The following is a 14,920-nucleotide window of genomic DNA, read 5'->3' on the forward strand; positions in this document are numbered from 1 at the left end:
GTTGAAAAATCTAATATGTGTCCTTGGGGGAATTTCTATGTCCCATGCAAGAGATGAGAATGAAATTCAAACACCAGGGCACTGTTGATTGCCGGCAAAACGTTGAGATGCCTGGTTTTTAAATTCTATTAAATCCAAAACTCGTCTGAAATTCATGAAACTTGGCATGCTATCATGGAGCGGCATCAACATGTCGTGGTAAACAAATTGTCCCATTCGGGGCAGGTTCGGGTATATGCTTCTCACATACTAGAGCTTCTCACAAGAAGCATGGTATTTTCGGTAGGGAACATCCCACCTTTGGGGATGAAACGATATCCATTGCCTCTTATTGCTTTCAAAAAATTTCTCATGTCAAGATAGAACAACAGGAGTGTTGTGCCAGTTTTTGGGATTTTTGGGGTTCGTTTGGACATTTTTTTTGCATTAACTGAGTTTTCAATGCACTTATGTGCATAATTCAAATTTAAACTACATGCACATGCTCCAGTGCATATAAATTGGTTGAAAAATCAAATCTGTGTCCTTGGGTGCATGCTTAGGTCCCATGCAGGAAATGGCAATGAATTTCAAACACCAGGGCACCGTTGATTGCCCGCAAAACATTGAGATGCCTGGTTTTTAAATTCAAGTAAATCCAAATATCGTCTGAAATTCATGAAACTTGGCATGCTATCATGGAGCGGCATCAACATGCCATGGTAAAAAATTTGTCCCATTTGGGGCAGGTTCGGGTATAAGCTTCTCACAAACCAGAGCTTCTCACAATAAGCATGATGGTTTCGATAGGGAACGTACCACCATTGGGGACGGGACGATATCCGTTGCCTCTTATTGCTTTCAAAAAAATTCTAGTGTCAACATAGAACAACATGAGTGTTGTGTTTAATCTTGGAATTTTACGGGGTTCATTTGGCCTTTTTTATACATTAACTGGGTTTTCTAGGCATTTTATGTGCATAATTCAAATTTGAACTACAAGCACATGCTACAATGCCCCAAAGTTGGTTGAAAAATCACATGTGTGTCCTTGGGTGAATTTCTATGTCCCATGCAAGCGATGAGAATGAAATTCAAACACTAGGGCACTGTTGATTGCCGGCAAAACGTTGATATGCCTGGTTTTTGAATTCTAGTAAATCCAAAACTTGTCTGAAATTCATGAAACTTGGCATGCTATCATGGAGCGGCATCAACATGTCGTGGTAAAAAAATTATCCCATTCGCGGCAGGTTCGGGTATATGCTTCTCACAAACCAGAGCTTCTCACAACAAGCATGATGGTTTCGGTAGGGAACGTCCCACCTTTGGGGACGAAACTATATCCATTGCCTCTTATTGCTTTCAAAAAAAAAATCTCGTGTCAAGATAGAACAATAGGAGTGTTGTGTCAATTTTTGGGATTTTTTGGGGTTCGTTTGGGCATTTTTTATGCATTAACTGAGTTTTCAATGCAATTATGTGCATAATTCAAATTTGAACTACATGCACATGCTCCAATGCATATAAATTGGTTGAAAAATCAAATCTATGTCCTTGGGTGCATGCTTAGGTCCCATGCAAGAAATGGGAATGAATTTCAAACACGAGGGCACCGTTGATTGCCGGCAAAACATTGAGATGCCTGGTTTTTAAATTCAAGTAAATCCAAAACTCGTCTGAAATTCATGAAACTTGGCATGCTATCATGGAATGGCACCCGACATGCTGTGGCATTTTTCGTGTCCATTTTGAGAGAAGGCGCACTCGAATAATGACAACCAACAAAGGCATTTTTAAAAAATAGCTGCCACTTTAATATCTCAAACATTTCTAGAATTCAAACCATGTGCGTTCTGTTAACCATTCACGTGACGCCATGTGTCCTGGTTTTAATGGCTGTAGGAAGTGCCGTGCGGACAGCTGCTTGACCTTGACTAAACGGGAGGCGTGCGAGCGCAGTCCGGTGCGCAGGCTGACCAAGAGGCGTGCAAGCTGTCCTCCAATGCGCAGGCTCACCGGGAAGCGTGCGAGCTGTACGCTGCACAGGCTCAGTGGGAAGCGAGCCCTTTGACTTCCATGGCCGCCCGCCTTCCTCTCCATTAATGGCGCCCGAGCCGCTGTTTAATACGGGCAGTGTTGGGGATATTACCACTGGGCGTAAACCGGCAGGAGAGGTCGGGTTAACTTCATAAGTAGTTCATCTGTATCTGAAGCCCATGAAGACAGACGGTGATGTTTCATGAAGGCCCAGGGCCCAAAGCCGGTTTAAGGCATGTAGACACAAACCGGCATTGAGATGTAAACTTGTGTTGTAAGATATGCGTAGCAGAGACCGAGCCGGACACGATTATGAGCCGGCCTCGGAGTCTGTAAACCGACGGGCGTCAACCCATGTATATAAGGGGACGACCTAGCGGCGGTTCAGGGACAACAAACAACAACCTGAGACTCAGGCAAAGCGTATTCGCTCCCTGGTCATCGAAACCCCATCAATCCCATCACAACTAGACGTAGGCTTTTACCTTCATCGAAGGGGCCGAACTAGTATAAAACTCTCTTGCGTCCCTTGTCCGCTTTAACCCCTTTAAGTTAACCCGTAGCGATGGCTCCACGACTAAGTCCTTTCTCTAGGACATCTGTCGTGACAAAACCACAATAGTTGGCGCCCACCGTGGGGCTATCGCACGATGGTTTCAAGTTCTTGGAGGGCAGCTTTGAAGGACTCAAGGGTTACGCTGTGGGCCGGATGACCAAGAGTCGTCGCGGCAAGCTTTACATCGATGATGCAGGCTGGGGCCCCGAGGCCGGCTCAATCGACTACGGGTACCAGGTCCCCTTTGGTGGCATACACGTTTTCATTGGCAAGATCGGTGAACCGGGCCCTGAGCCGGACATCTGCACCGACCTCCTCGAAACGGCTCAGCGTGCGAGATCTGCCCGGGTCAAGCCTGTCATGAAGCGTGCCTTCGTGGGAGTTATCCATGGAGGTGAATCTGAGGATAGATCGGAATCTGGTGGTGAGACCGTCATTTATTCCGGCGACGAGTCGTCGACTGGAGAGACCGAGTCGTTATATCAGTTACAAGATGGCCGGATTGGGGGCTGTTTCGATGGCGACAGTATTCCGGACCCCTTCGATCTGCCAAACCGGGTGGCGATCTTCATGGCCGGCACGCAACCAGCGCTCCACTCGTCAACCGCAGCGGCGATGATTTCCGAGCCAGCGGCGGCGGCAGCGGCTGGGGCAGGAGGCCCTGTACGACCGCCAGCTCAGGTTCTATCTGATTTGTTTGATGTGTTGGCAACACTGATGGCGGAGGTTAACCCGGCGGATCAGGATGCACACAATGCGGAAGTCGCGAAAGTGAAAGATCAGATCACCCACGATATAAGGATAGTCGCGGAGCGGGCCGCTTTGGATGCACAAGCTTACCGGATTATGCTGGATCAGAGTGCGTCGAACGAAGTCCTGAAGAGGAGGCACCGATCTCGCCCGCCGCCGGTTTACGATGCTAGAAATCTCTTTAACATCCTAGGGGCAGGAACCAGTAATCTGCCGGTGGTAAACCGGGCAGAGGCACCCGGAGCAGGGGCGCCGGTTCAGCCACGTTTGGTGGATCCGCCTCGTCAGAACAACGTTGTGGTACCTCATGTCCCCACACCACCGGGTCATTATTCTAACCCAATGGACAACATTGTCGCTGCCGCTTCACGGCTGGCGGCCATCTCGATCGAAGGCGATTCTCTAGCAGCGGTCGAGATGCGTCGGGTTAAGGAGCTTCTTCAGACAACCTTGATTCAATAGGAGGCTTACTCATATAGTCGTGATCGGATTCATTCCACTCCCCGTCCAAGACAGAGTTACAGCAGGCGTATGGATGAACCGGCAGTGTCAAGCAATGCACGGAACCGTAATCCGCCCCATGGCCATAACCCGGCGGGTGGTGCCGGTGATGCTCAGGATTTGGTGGACCGGGCTCGGGCACGCAGAGAGGCTGAGTTAGCAGCGCAGCACGAGGCCCGTCAGCTTACTCTGGTTCATCCAACCACATCGGTGGAACAAGGAGTTACCTCTAGTTCCTTGGGAGTGCCATGTCTTGTCCCGGCGTTGCGCAATGTGCGCCTGCCCAAAGATTTCAAGGGCCCGCGCAAGGTGCCGAATTACACCGCTGATTTATCCCCTGAAACATGGGTTGAAAGCTATGAGATGGCCATGGAGATGCCTGATGTGGATGATGCGGCATGTGCGAAGTACTTCACCATGATGCTAGAAGGAACGACCCGCACTTGGCTAAAGAGTTTACCGGCTAATTCTATCAGGTCATGGGCTGAGTTGAGAGCCCGGTTTCTTCAGAATTTCAAGGATACATGCAAGCAGCCCATGTCAATTGTGGACTTAGCTACCTGTGTCCAGGAGGAAGGAGAGTCAAGAACCCATTGGGTGCGCCGGGTTTCGGAGATTTTGCATTCATCAGACCGCATAAACGCTGACACCGCAATTTTAACATTGGAAGGCAATTGCCGGTTTCAACCCTTGAAGTTGAAGTTGGGATGGCTCAAACGTCATTGTAATGACATGGGAACCCTCATGGCTCCACTGGTGAAGTATACCGACTCTGATAGTACCAAGGATCCCGAGTCTGACGATGACAAGACAGGGAAAGGAAAGAAGAGCGGCAACGCCAAGGGGCAGCACCACAACCTGGCGGGTCATGGAAATGGTGGCAAGCGTAAAGCGGACCACGGTTTAGACTTTGTGGCTAACACTAATGCGCACGACAAGGGCCAGCGGTGTAAGGGTAAACCGCCCCGGCGGAATGGAATGCCGAATCCTAATCCGGACCGTTTGTCGTATCTGTTGAACTAGCCCTGTCCAAAGCATGTGACGAAGGAGGAACCATCTAGACACCTCTGGAAAGATTGTTATATCATGCAAGAGTTCAAAAATTCTGAATCTTTCCGGTATGATCATGGATCAGGAGGCGGTTCGGGCTCTGGCTCTCATGGGCCGGGTTATGGCAGAGGAAATTCCGGTTCGGGATTCCATGGCAATCAGGGTGGACATAACAATCAATGTAATCAAGGTAACCAAGGTGGCTATAATCATCAAGGCAATCAGCAGCAGCAGCAGCAGTCGGGTTACCAGAGCAACCCGAAGCAGTTGAATAGCGAACAGTATCATGTCTTCACCACTAGCTTGGACAAGCCCGATCAGAAGCTTCATAAGAGGATGGTGAATGCCGTTGAACCGGCGGTGCCCCGTTATTTGCGCTGGTCCGAGCAGCCCATTGTGTGGAGTAGAGACGATCATCCACCCCGGGTTGACAATCCGGGCCATTTGGCTCTGGTGGTGGCACCTCTGGTGGGAGGTTATAAGTTCACTAAGGTACTCATGGATGGAGGGAGTAGTATCGATATCCTTTATTATGAAACTTTCCGTCGCATGGGGCTAACAGATAAAAATCTTAAACCGTCCAATATGGTGTTCCATGGTGTGGTGCCTGGTAAGTCGGCATATCCTGTTGGTAAGATAGCTCTGGAGGTGGCTTTTGGAGATGAGCATGACTTGAGATCAGAAACCTTGACCTTTGAAGTGGTGAAAATCAGAAGCCCGTATCATGCCCTATTTGGACGGCCGGCTTATGCTAAGTTTATGGCACGACCTTGTTATGTCTATCTACAGCTCAAGATGCTGGGTCACAAGGGAACTATAACCGTGCATGGGAGCCGCAAGATTGCTCTGGAATGTGAGGAAGGTGATGCGGCTTATGCTGAGTCGGTTTGTGCAACAGAGGAGTTGAAGTTTTACAAAGACAATGTTGATCCGGTAGATATGACTTCTTTGAAGAAACCAACTACGGAGCATGATCCGGCCCTGAAGTTTAAATCGGCTGATGAGATTAAACTTGTTGACTTCGTGCCTGGCGATTCGTCCAAGCAGTTTAGCATCAGCGCTAACTTGGATCCGAAATAGGAAAGCGCGCTCATCGAGTTCATCCGTGAGAATCGGGACATCTTTGCATGGAAGCCTTCTGACATGCCTGGTGTACCGAGACAACTCACTGAGAACACCCTCAATGTTGATCCTAAGTATAAACCGGTCAAGCAGTTTCTGCGCCGGTTCAATGAAGAAAGACGCAAAGCTATTGGAGAAGAAGTAGCCAGGCTCTTGGCGGCTGGATTTGTCGTTGAAGTATTCCATCTTGAGTGGTTGGCTAATCCGGTGCCGGTCCTCAAGAAGAATGGCACTTGGCGCATGTGTGTGGACTACACAGATCTCAACAAAGCTTGTCCAGCAGATCCTTTTGCCCTCCCCGTATTGATTAGATTATTGATGCTACGGCGGGTTGTGAGCAGTTAAGTTTTTTGGATGCATATTCTGGTTATCATCAGATCAAGATGGCAGTTAAGGACCAGGAGAAGACGGCCTTCATAACTCCCTTTGGAGCCTTCTGCTATCTGTCCATGCCCTTTGGGCTCAAGAGTGCATCTGCAACTTATCAACGGTGTGTGCAGAATTGTCTTCATAAACAGATCGGCCGCAATGTTCACGCCTATGTGGATGATATTGTGGTGAAATCAAGGAAAAAGGAGACATTGATTGATGACTTGAAGGAAACCTTTGATAACCTGCGGGTTTATAAAATGATGCTTAATCCGGCCAAGTGTGTCTTTGGTGTACCTGTAGGCAAGCTCTTGGGTTTTTTGGTGTCTAACAGGGGCATTGAAGCTAATCCGGAAAAGATCAAGGCTATCACCTCCTTGGCTAAACCAAAGTGTATCAATGATGTTCAACGCCTGGCAGGCTGGATTGCCGCGTTGAGCCGGTTTGTCAGTCGTCTTGGTGAGAAGGCCATTCCTTTGTATCAGATGTTGAAGAAAACGGATAACTTCGTCTGGAGTGACGCCGCTAATGAAGCATTTGAGGACTTAAAGCGGCAGCTAGCTAATCCGCCGATTCTCGCTGCTCCGGTTGATAAAGAACTGTTGCTGCTATATGTGGCAGCTAATGCTCGGGCTGTTAGTGTGGCTATTGTGGTGGAGCGCAAGGAGGCAGGAAAGGAATATCCGGTTCAGCGGCCGGTTTACAATATTAGTGAGGTACTCATTGAATCCAAGCAGAGGTACCCGCATTGTCAAAAATTGGTGTATGGGGTTTTCATGGCAAGCCGGAAGCTTAAGCAATATTTCCAAGGTCATCCCATCATGGTGGTCAGCTCTGCTCCTTTGGGGGATATAATCCAGAATAGGGAGGCAACTGGTCGAATTGCTAAGTGGGCTACCGAGCTCGGGCCTCACGGGTTGAAATACATACCCCGAACGGCGATCAAATCTTAGGCACTTGTGGATTTTATCAATGATTGGACAGAATTACAAGCGCCAGAAGAGAAGCCGGATCACACTTATTGGACTATTCGTTTTGATGGGTCCAGGCAATTAGAGGGCTCAGGGGCTGGAGTCATGTTAACTTCCCCACGAGGTGATAAGTTTTGTTATGTTTTCCGTTTACTGTTCCCTTGCATAATAATGCAGCTGAATATGAGGCCTTACTCCATGGTCTACGGATGGCTAAGGAGATGAATCTCAGCCGAGTTAAATGCTTCGGTGACTTGGATCTGGTGGCTCAACAAGTGTCTGGCACTTGGGATTCCGAGGACTCACTGATGGTAGCATATCGTCGTGAGGTGGATATTGTTGCAGGTCACTTCAAAGGTTATCAGGTGGATCATGTGGACCGGCGGAAGAATGAAGCGGCAGATGCTTTAAGCCGCCTGGGTTCCCAACGTAAACCAGTTCCACCTAATGTTTTCCTGGACGTTTTGCATAATCCGTCCGTCAAGCTCCCTGGTGAAGAGGATTTTGCTGTTCCTGATCCGGAGGCTCAGTTGGTGGCAGCTCTACATGTTATCCCGGATTGGACGGTTCCGTATCTGGCGTATATAAACCGGGGCGAGTTACTAGAGGATGAAACTTTGGCCAGACAGATAACCCGGCGGTCCAAGTCCATGACTATTATCAATGGAGAGTTACATCATTGCAGCGTGACAGGGGTGTTTCAACGCTGTGTATCTCCTGAGGAAGGCCGTGAAATTTTGCATGATATCCACGAAGGAGATTGTGGGCACCACGCCGGTTCAAAATCTTTGGTGGCCAAGGCGTTTCGTCATGGTTTTTATTGGTTGACAGCTCATGCTGATGCCGAGGACTTGGTTAAAAGATGTGATGGCTGTCAGAAATTCTCACGACGTGCTCATGTACCAGCTCAAGAATTGAGGATGATTCCAATCACCTGGCCATTTGCAACTTGGGGGCTGGATATGGTTGGGCCTTTCAAGAGGTCCAAGGACAAGAAGACCCACCTTTTGGTGGCGGTTGATAAGTTCACAAAATGGGTGGAGGCAGAGCCAGTTAGTAAGTGTGATGCAGCCACGGCAGTTCAATTCATCAAAAAGGTGATCTTCCGGTTTGGCTTTCCACACAACATTATAACAGACAATGGTACCAATCTGTCAAAGGGTGCCATGAAGGAGTTCTATCAACGAGAGCACATCCGGCTTGACGTGTCATCAGTGGCTCACCCCCAGTCCAATGGTCAAGCAGAAAGGGCCAATCAAGAGATCTTGAGAGGCATCAAACCCCGGCTTATGGTTCCTTTGCAACGGACGCCGGGTTGTTGGGTTGAGGAGTTACCTTCAGTGTTATGGAGCATCAATACCACACCCAACAGATCGACAGGCTACACGCCGTTCTTCATGGTTTATGGAGCGGAAGCGGTTCTTCCTAGTGACATCTGTCATGACTCGCCTTGTGTAGCGGCATATGTTGAAGCGGATAACGAGAAGGCATGGCAGGAAGCTCTTGACCTGTTAGATGAGGAGCGTGACATGGCGGCATCCCGTTCGGTGATTTATCAGCAAGATCTGCGTCGTTATCATAGCCGCCGGGTTAGAACCAGAACCTTTCAAGAAGGAGATTTGGTGCTTCGACTCATCCAGGATCAGACAGATATACACAAGCTATCCCCCCCTTGGGAAGGGCCTTTTGTGGTGAGCAAGGATTTGCACAATGGGTCGTACTACCTAATCGATGTTCGAGAGCGCAAAGACTCACGTAAATCGGAGGAGGAGACCAACCGGCCGTGGAATATTGCTCATCTTCGGCCCTACTATACTTGAGCTACAGGCTCTGCTTATGTACATATTATGACATTGTATATATTATGATCAATATAATAAACCGGAACCTCAGCTAAAGCGGGGTATCTGTTGTTTTCTTACATCACGTGTGGTTACATGGAGCTTACAAAGCGGCGTCCGGTTTACCCCTTGATTTAGCTTCTTAAAGCTTGATATCAGATCACTTGGGGGCTTGGTCGTATCCGAACCATAGCTACACCTCTTGATCGGCGTAATGCCACAGCATCACTTGGGAGCATGGTCGAACCCGAACCATGACTACGCCTCTTGATCGGCGTAAAGCCACAGAATCACTTGGGGGCTTGGTCGTATCCGAACCATAGCCACGCCTCTTGATCGGTGTAATGCCACATCATCACTTGGGAGCATGGTCGAACCCGAACCATGACTACGCCTCGTGATCGGCGTAAAGCCACAGAATCACTTGGGGGCTTGGTCGAACCTGAACCATAGCAATGCCTTTTGATCGGCGTAATGCCACATCATCATTTGGGGGCTTGGTCGAACCCGAACCATAGCAACACCTCTTGATCAAATTTTGGGCCTGGCAGCCCGTGAAAAGCCTTGACTACAACGATTTTATTTGTGTTTTGCTAAGTTTCCTTTTCTTTTGCTAAGATTTGTGATGTTTTCAAACCAGTATTTTTTCAACCCGGTTGGGCTGTCAACTACAAGTTGTCAGTACATGACCAAGTTATAATCCGGAGACTATCAGCCCGGTCTGGTTTTGACTCATAGTCACCAGTATGGAATAAGCCGGTGTTTATCACAACCCGGAACGGTTTTGTTGTAAACCGGCATCATATAACAGGAGATACTTTTACTCCGGATTAAGGTTATTACCTTCATTACAAGGTTGGTCAGCCAACACTATGCCTAAAGGTCGCAGGTATCATATATTTCCATACTTGGTTATCTTTTACAACCTTGGTTATAAAACTTGGTCATATATATAGTTGGGTATCATGACCCGCCCGGTGGTAAACCGCCAGGGCGCTTTAAGCTTTTTATCTACAGGAACAATTGGAATAAATAGCTATGGATTATGAACATCATATCGCAAAGCATGGCGGATTAACACGCATCAGTTGCAGATAAATATGCACGAAGGCATAACAGACCAAGTGTTTTAACTAGCCTATTACAAGGCGTTTCAGCACCCAAAGGAATAATTGTTTCTCAATAAACATTGCAGTATGGAAGGTTAAACCGGCCCCCGGGTTATGATCACTGAGCAGCTTGACCTGACGGCAGCGGGTCATCTTGCACCGGTTCTTCTTCTTCGTCCCTACCCAGTGGCTGGAAGTCAACAGTTGTCCAGTCGATCCCAGTTAAAGCTTGGAACACAACTTCTTCGCTTATAAGGGTGGACGGTTCAATATCAGGGGCATAAGTGTGCTTACGGATTGGAGGGATTAGGCTTTGAGTTTCAAGAGCTGGTGCAGCAACCCGCTTGTTATTGATATCATAACTCGCCTGATAATGTGAAAGATCAGCTTCTTCAGCAAGTTGACAAGCCAGTGGACGTACTTCCCGGTTTATGGCGCGGAGATCTTCAGTGCAAAATTCTGATCCGTCCTCTTTCAAGCTTGCGTAGCCTTTAGCCACGTCCGTCGGATCAAGATCAGGCACCCATGCTTTTGCTCGGGTTAGCGCGGTCAGAGCGCCAGCCGTTGCAGCAGACCTCTTTAGCTCTTCTATCCGGGCAGGCAGCATAGATAGCTTGTCTAAGGTATCCTTGATCAACGTTGGGGGTGGCTTATTCTGCGCCGGTATACAGTTGCTCTATCAGCGTGTAGGCAGCTTTCAACTTCTTCTGCACATCTGAGCCCAGATGGCTAATGCGGGTTCCTGTATCATTACAAACATTAGTAAACCGGCAACGCATGAGAGGATATGTTGAAAGCATAAAGGAAGGATGCTTACCAAACACAGCAGAGGTCATAGCATGCACTTGCCGCTTTACACCAGTCAGCTCATCAACCACCGGTTTAAGAGCAGCTTCTGCGTTTTCGGCCCTTTTTATCAAAGCAGTTTTTTCAGTCTCCCAATCCGCCCGCTCTTTGTTGAAACCCTCTTTCAGTTTCTCCATAGCGCCTAGAGCGCGGGTCAACTCTTTCTTCGCTTTGGAGGCTTCAGCTTGCTGGGTTTTGATGTTCTCCTGCAGATCAGCGGTTTGGCGTTCCTTCTTGCTCAGCTCCGCCTGTAAAGAGACAGATACATAATGAGTTGACAGTACATATTTGAAGTACCAAGCACATAACTAGTTATGCCCTTAGTACTTAGGGGCTAATGCATATTTGCGTTTACTCAGAAATTTTTACAAGTCCCAAACACAATACAAGTATTAAGCTTGGCACTTGGGGGCTAATGTGTGTTTGCTTAAAAACTGTTGATATGGGAATTCTTCTACAGTCCCGGTTCATCTTTATAAAGTTAAACCGACCCTTGGGGACTATACCGGCGAAAGAGCAGTATGGCAAATTATAAGGAACCAGTTCATCTTAACAAGGTAATCCGGTCCCTGGAGGCTAAATAGGCAAGGTTAAGTTATGAAAAAAGTCCCGGTTTAGATTGGTATCATAAACCGTCACTTGGGAGCTACTACGAGTCGATGAAATGCAATTAGACAAAGGAGAAAAATAGTAGTTACCTCATATCGCTCCTTCATCAAGTTTACCACACTAGCTTCATAGTCACGGCTGGTATACAAACGGTTCAAGAAGCCAGAGTGAATATCTTGAACATTGAGGTTGGCGAAGCTTGATAAATCGGCATTCCATTTGCCTTTGCCGATACCGAGAGAGATCATCCTTGGCAGTATGTTTTGACAAAGCTACAGGGTTGCCTGGTGTGGAGTGGCCAGTGCCAGTAATCTTAACATCATCATCTTGTTCATCCGCAGCTCTTGCCGGAGTTGGCGGTTTATCAGTGTCCTTCGTTGGACTGACCGGTTTGTCACCAGTTCGGACAGGGCTGGTTGGCTGGTCTGCATGACTTGTAGTATCAACTTGCACTTGTTCAGCAAGGAAATCATGGTCTTGAAGCGGCGGATCGGGAAGCATGGCGTCAGCATCGGTTTCTTCTAGATCTTGAGTTGTTTCCGGTTCAGTAGCTACATTATCGTCAGCCGTTTTGTTCAACCGAGCTTTCTTGCTGGGTCTTGGCTTGGCGCTGCAAAAAGATAAGACATAAGGATCAGTACAGTATGAAAAGATAACATATCAGGAATAAAGACATGTGCATAACTCACCCAGGAACTGTTTTGAGAGGTGGAAGTTGTGTGGCCGAAAACTCGCCAGAGGATGAGTGAGAAGTACCCTGATAATTTGAATCAGATGGGTTAGGAGGCTGGCGAAAACAACCTGCTTTTGGGCATGAAGTATCAATGGGATAAGAGACCTCTGATCGGTGTTTCCGAACCGGACTATTCGGTAAACCGGCGGAGGTAACTACCTGGCCGCTGTGCCGGGTTGTACGGCGAGCTTCGTGCTGCTGCGTCTTCAAAAGAAAGTTTGGATCCAAATAACCAAGAGGGTGAGCAAATTTTACTTTCGGTTTGCTTGACGGATTTTTGATGTTGGCAGAGGATCTGAATCGGAGGAAAGAATAGTTACCTCTACGTCCTCAGCGTGACTGCCTTTAGCGTCGTCCTGATAATAATCATTGTCAATGAGATGTACGAAAAATAGACCAAGAGAGTCAAGTTCTACCTCTGATTCCGGCTCACGCACATTGTCATCAGCTGGTAGATCAGAGGATGCAGTGGTCCTTCTCTTGGCAGGTTTCTTGACAACCTTGGTCTTTGGAGGAACTGGCTTGACCGGTTTGTCTTGCGGTTTTGCCGGTTTATCTTGTGATGGTTTCTTGTTCCAGAACGGATCATCACCCTGTCAGAAAAATAATCACACTTTCAAAGAGTATTTGGACAGAAACAAATTCAGATACAAAGGATTATATGATTCTTACAGCTGGTGGTTTATTGAAGGTGCAGAAAGGGAGTAGCCCGGTTTGGGCACAGACGGCCTCAGGTTCGTTCAGTATTTTCTTTACAGCCTCAGTGACTTCGTCATCTGTAAGCTGAGTGTCAATGTGCCGCTGAGCATCCTTCAAACTCCACGTGTACTCACACATCAAACTGGGGCGCCGCCTTAAGGGCAGAATGCTCCAGCTTATCCAGCAACGAGCAAGATCAACTCCTGTCAAACCGTTCGCCATGAAGGCTCTAAGCTTTGGTAGTTGGGGAGCATAGTTGGCCCGTTCTCTTGCTGTCATTCTTTGAGGAAATGGGTGTCTGTTGCTCAGGCGTTCAGGGCGGTAACCCGGCAAGGGGTTTTCATCAGATGGACAGGTGTCCATGCAGTAAAACCAAGTTTGGTTCCACTCTTTGGGGTGGCTGTGGAGTTTGGGATGGGGGAAGGTGACTTCTTTCCTCTTCTGAACCGCCATTCCGCCCAGTTCCGTATTGGGTCCATCTGAGAACTCGGTGCGACGGTTTAAATGAAAGAAATCCCTAAACAGTTCGACTGTAGGTTCCTCTTGCAGATAAGCTTCACAGAATACTTGGAAGTGGCAGATATTGGTAACAGAGTTGGGACCGATGTCTTGAGGGCGCAGCTGAAAATTGGCTAGCACATCTCGGAATTTTTTTGAACCGGGAGGGCTAAAACCTCGTCCGAGATGATCAGCAAACACGATTACTTCTCCATCCTTGGGTGTAGGAGGATTCTCCGGGCAAGGGACCCTCCAGTGGATGACATCTTTCTTGGCTAAGGCGCCCGTTTTAACAAGGTTGTTTAATTGCTCCTCGGTTACTCGAGAGGGAGCCCAATTGCACTCATAAACTTGTTTAGCCATGACAAGGAAAATCTGAAACATGAGTATTGCCGGTTTAAGATTTACAGTGGACAACTATACAGCGGTATGAGGATACTAGCATATTGGTAAACCGGAGTCTGGCAATGGAACAGTGTAATGTATTGGCGGTTCAACAGGGGACTAATGGTATCTACCGGGTCATCATTTTTTCTGTGAGGTTAAACCGGCCAATCTGGTATTCAAAGGGTGTAAGAGAAGGAAGAAACAAGTTTCACATCTTGCTATGGTAATTTCAGATCTACCGCGCATAGGAAAAACAAAGTATATTCTGACCTAAATTCTAGTGTACTGAAGGTTCACCAAGACGAGATGAGTTGGATATCAAACATGTGCTGAAACTGCTAAAGTACGAGATCTATGTGGTTTAAACTACTACCACACGAGACCTATGTGGTTTTTGGATCTAATCCACGGATATAAATAAGGGAAAAGAAGGGCGGCGACAAACACCGATGAACGACAGAAACCCTAAGCGCAGATCTGTGGTAAGAGAAAGGGGAGACTTACGGATGCCGTTGAGCAGCGGCGGCGCGCGGAGGAGCTCTGGTACGTTCAGGTCGATGCAGCAGCCAAGGTTGGTGCAGCAGTCGAAGGTGGACGGCGGCGGCCAAGGTCGAAGGTTCGGGCGTCGCGAGGATGAAGATGAAGCGAAGAGGCACGAGGGGGAAACTGGAAAGACCCCCTGGCCCTATTTATAAGGAGATAAACGACAGATGCGAAAATCGAGGAGCCAGATTTTTGGATATAAGGTAATGCTGTCACCGCGATTGTCGGAGGCTCGTTAATGGCAGGTGACGTCACGGCGGTTTACCAAGATCCTAGAAGATGATGTCATGGCGGTTTAGAAGATTGTGTGAAGATGT

The sequence above is a fragment of the Triticum aestivum genome, chromosome 4D, assembly GCF_018294505.1.
Source record: "Triticum aestivum cultivar Chinese Spring chromosome 4D, IWGSC CS RefSeq v2.1, whole genome shotgun sequence".
Classification (NCBI taxonomy): domain Eukaryota; kingdom Viridiplantae; phylum Streptophyta; class Magnoliopsida; order Poales; family Poaceae; genus Triticum; species Triticum aestivum.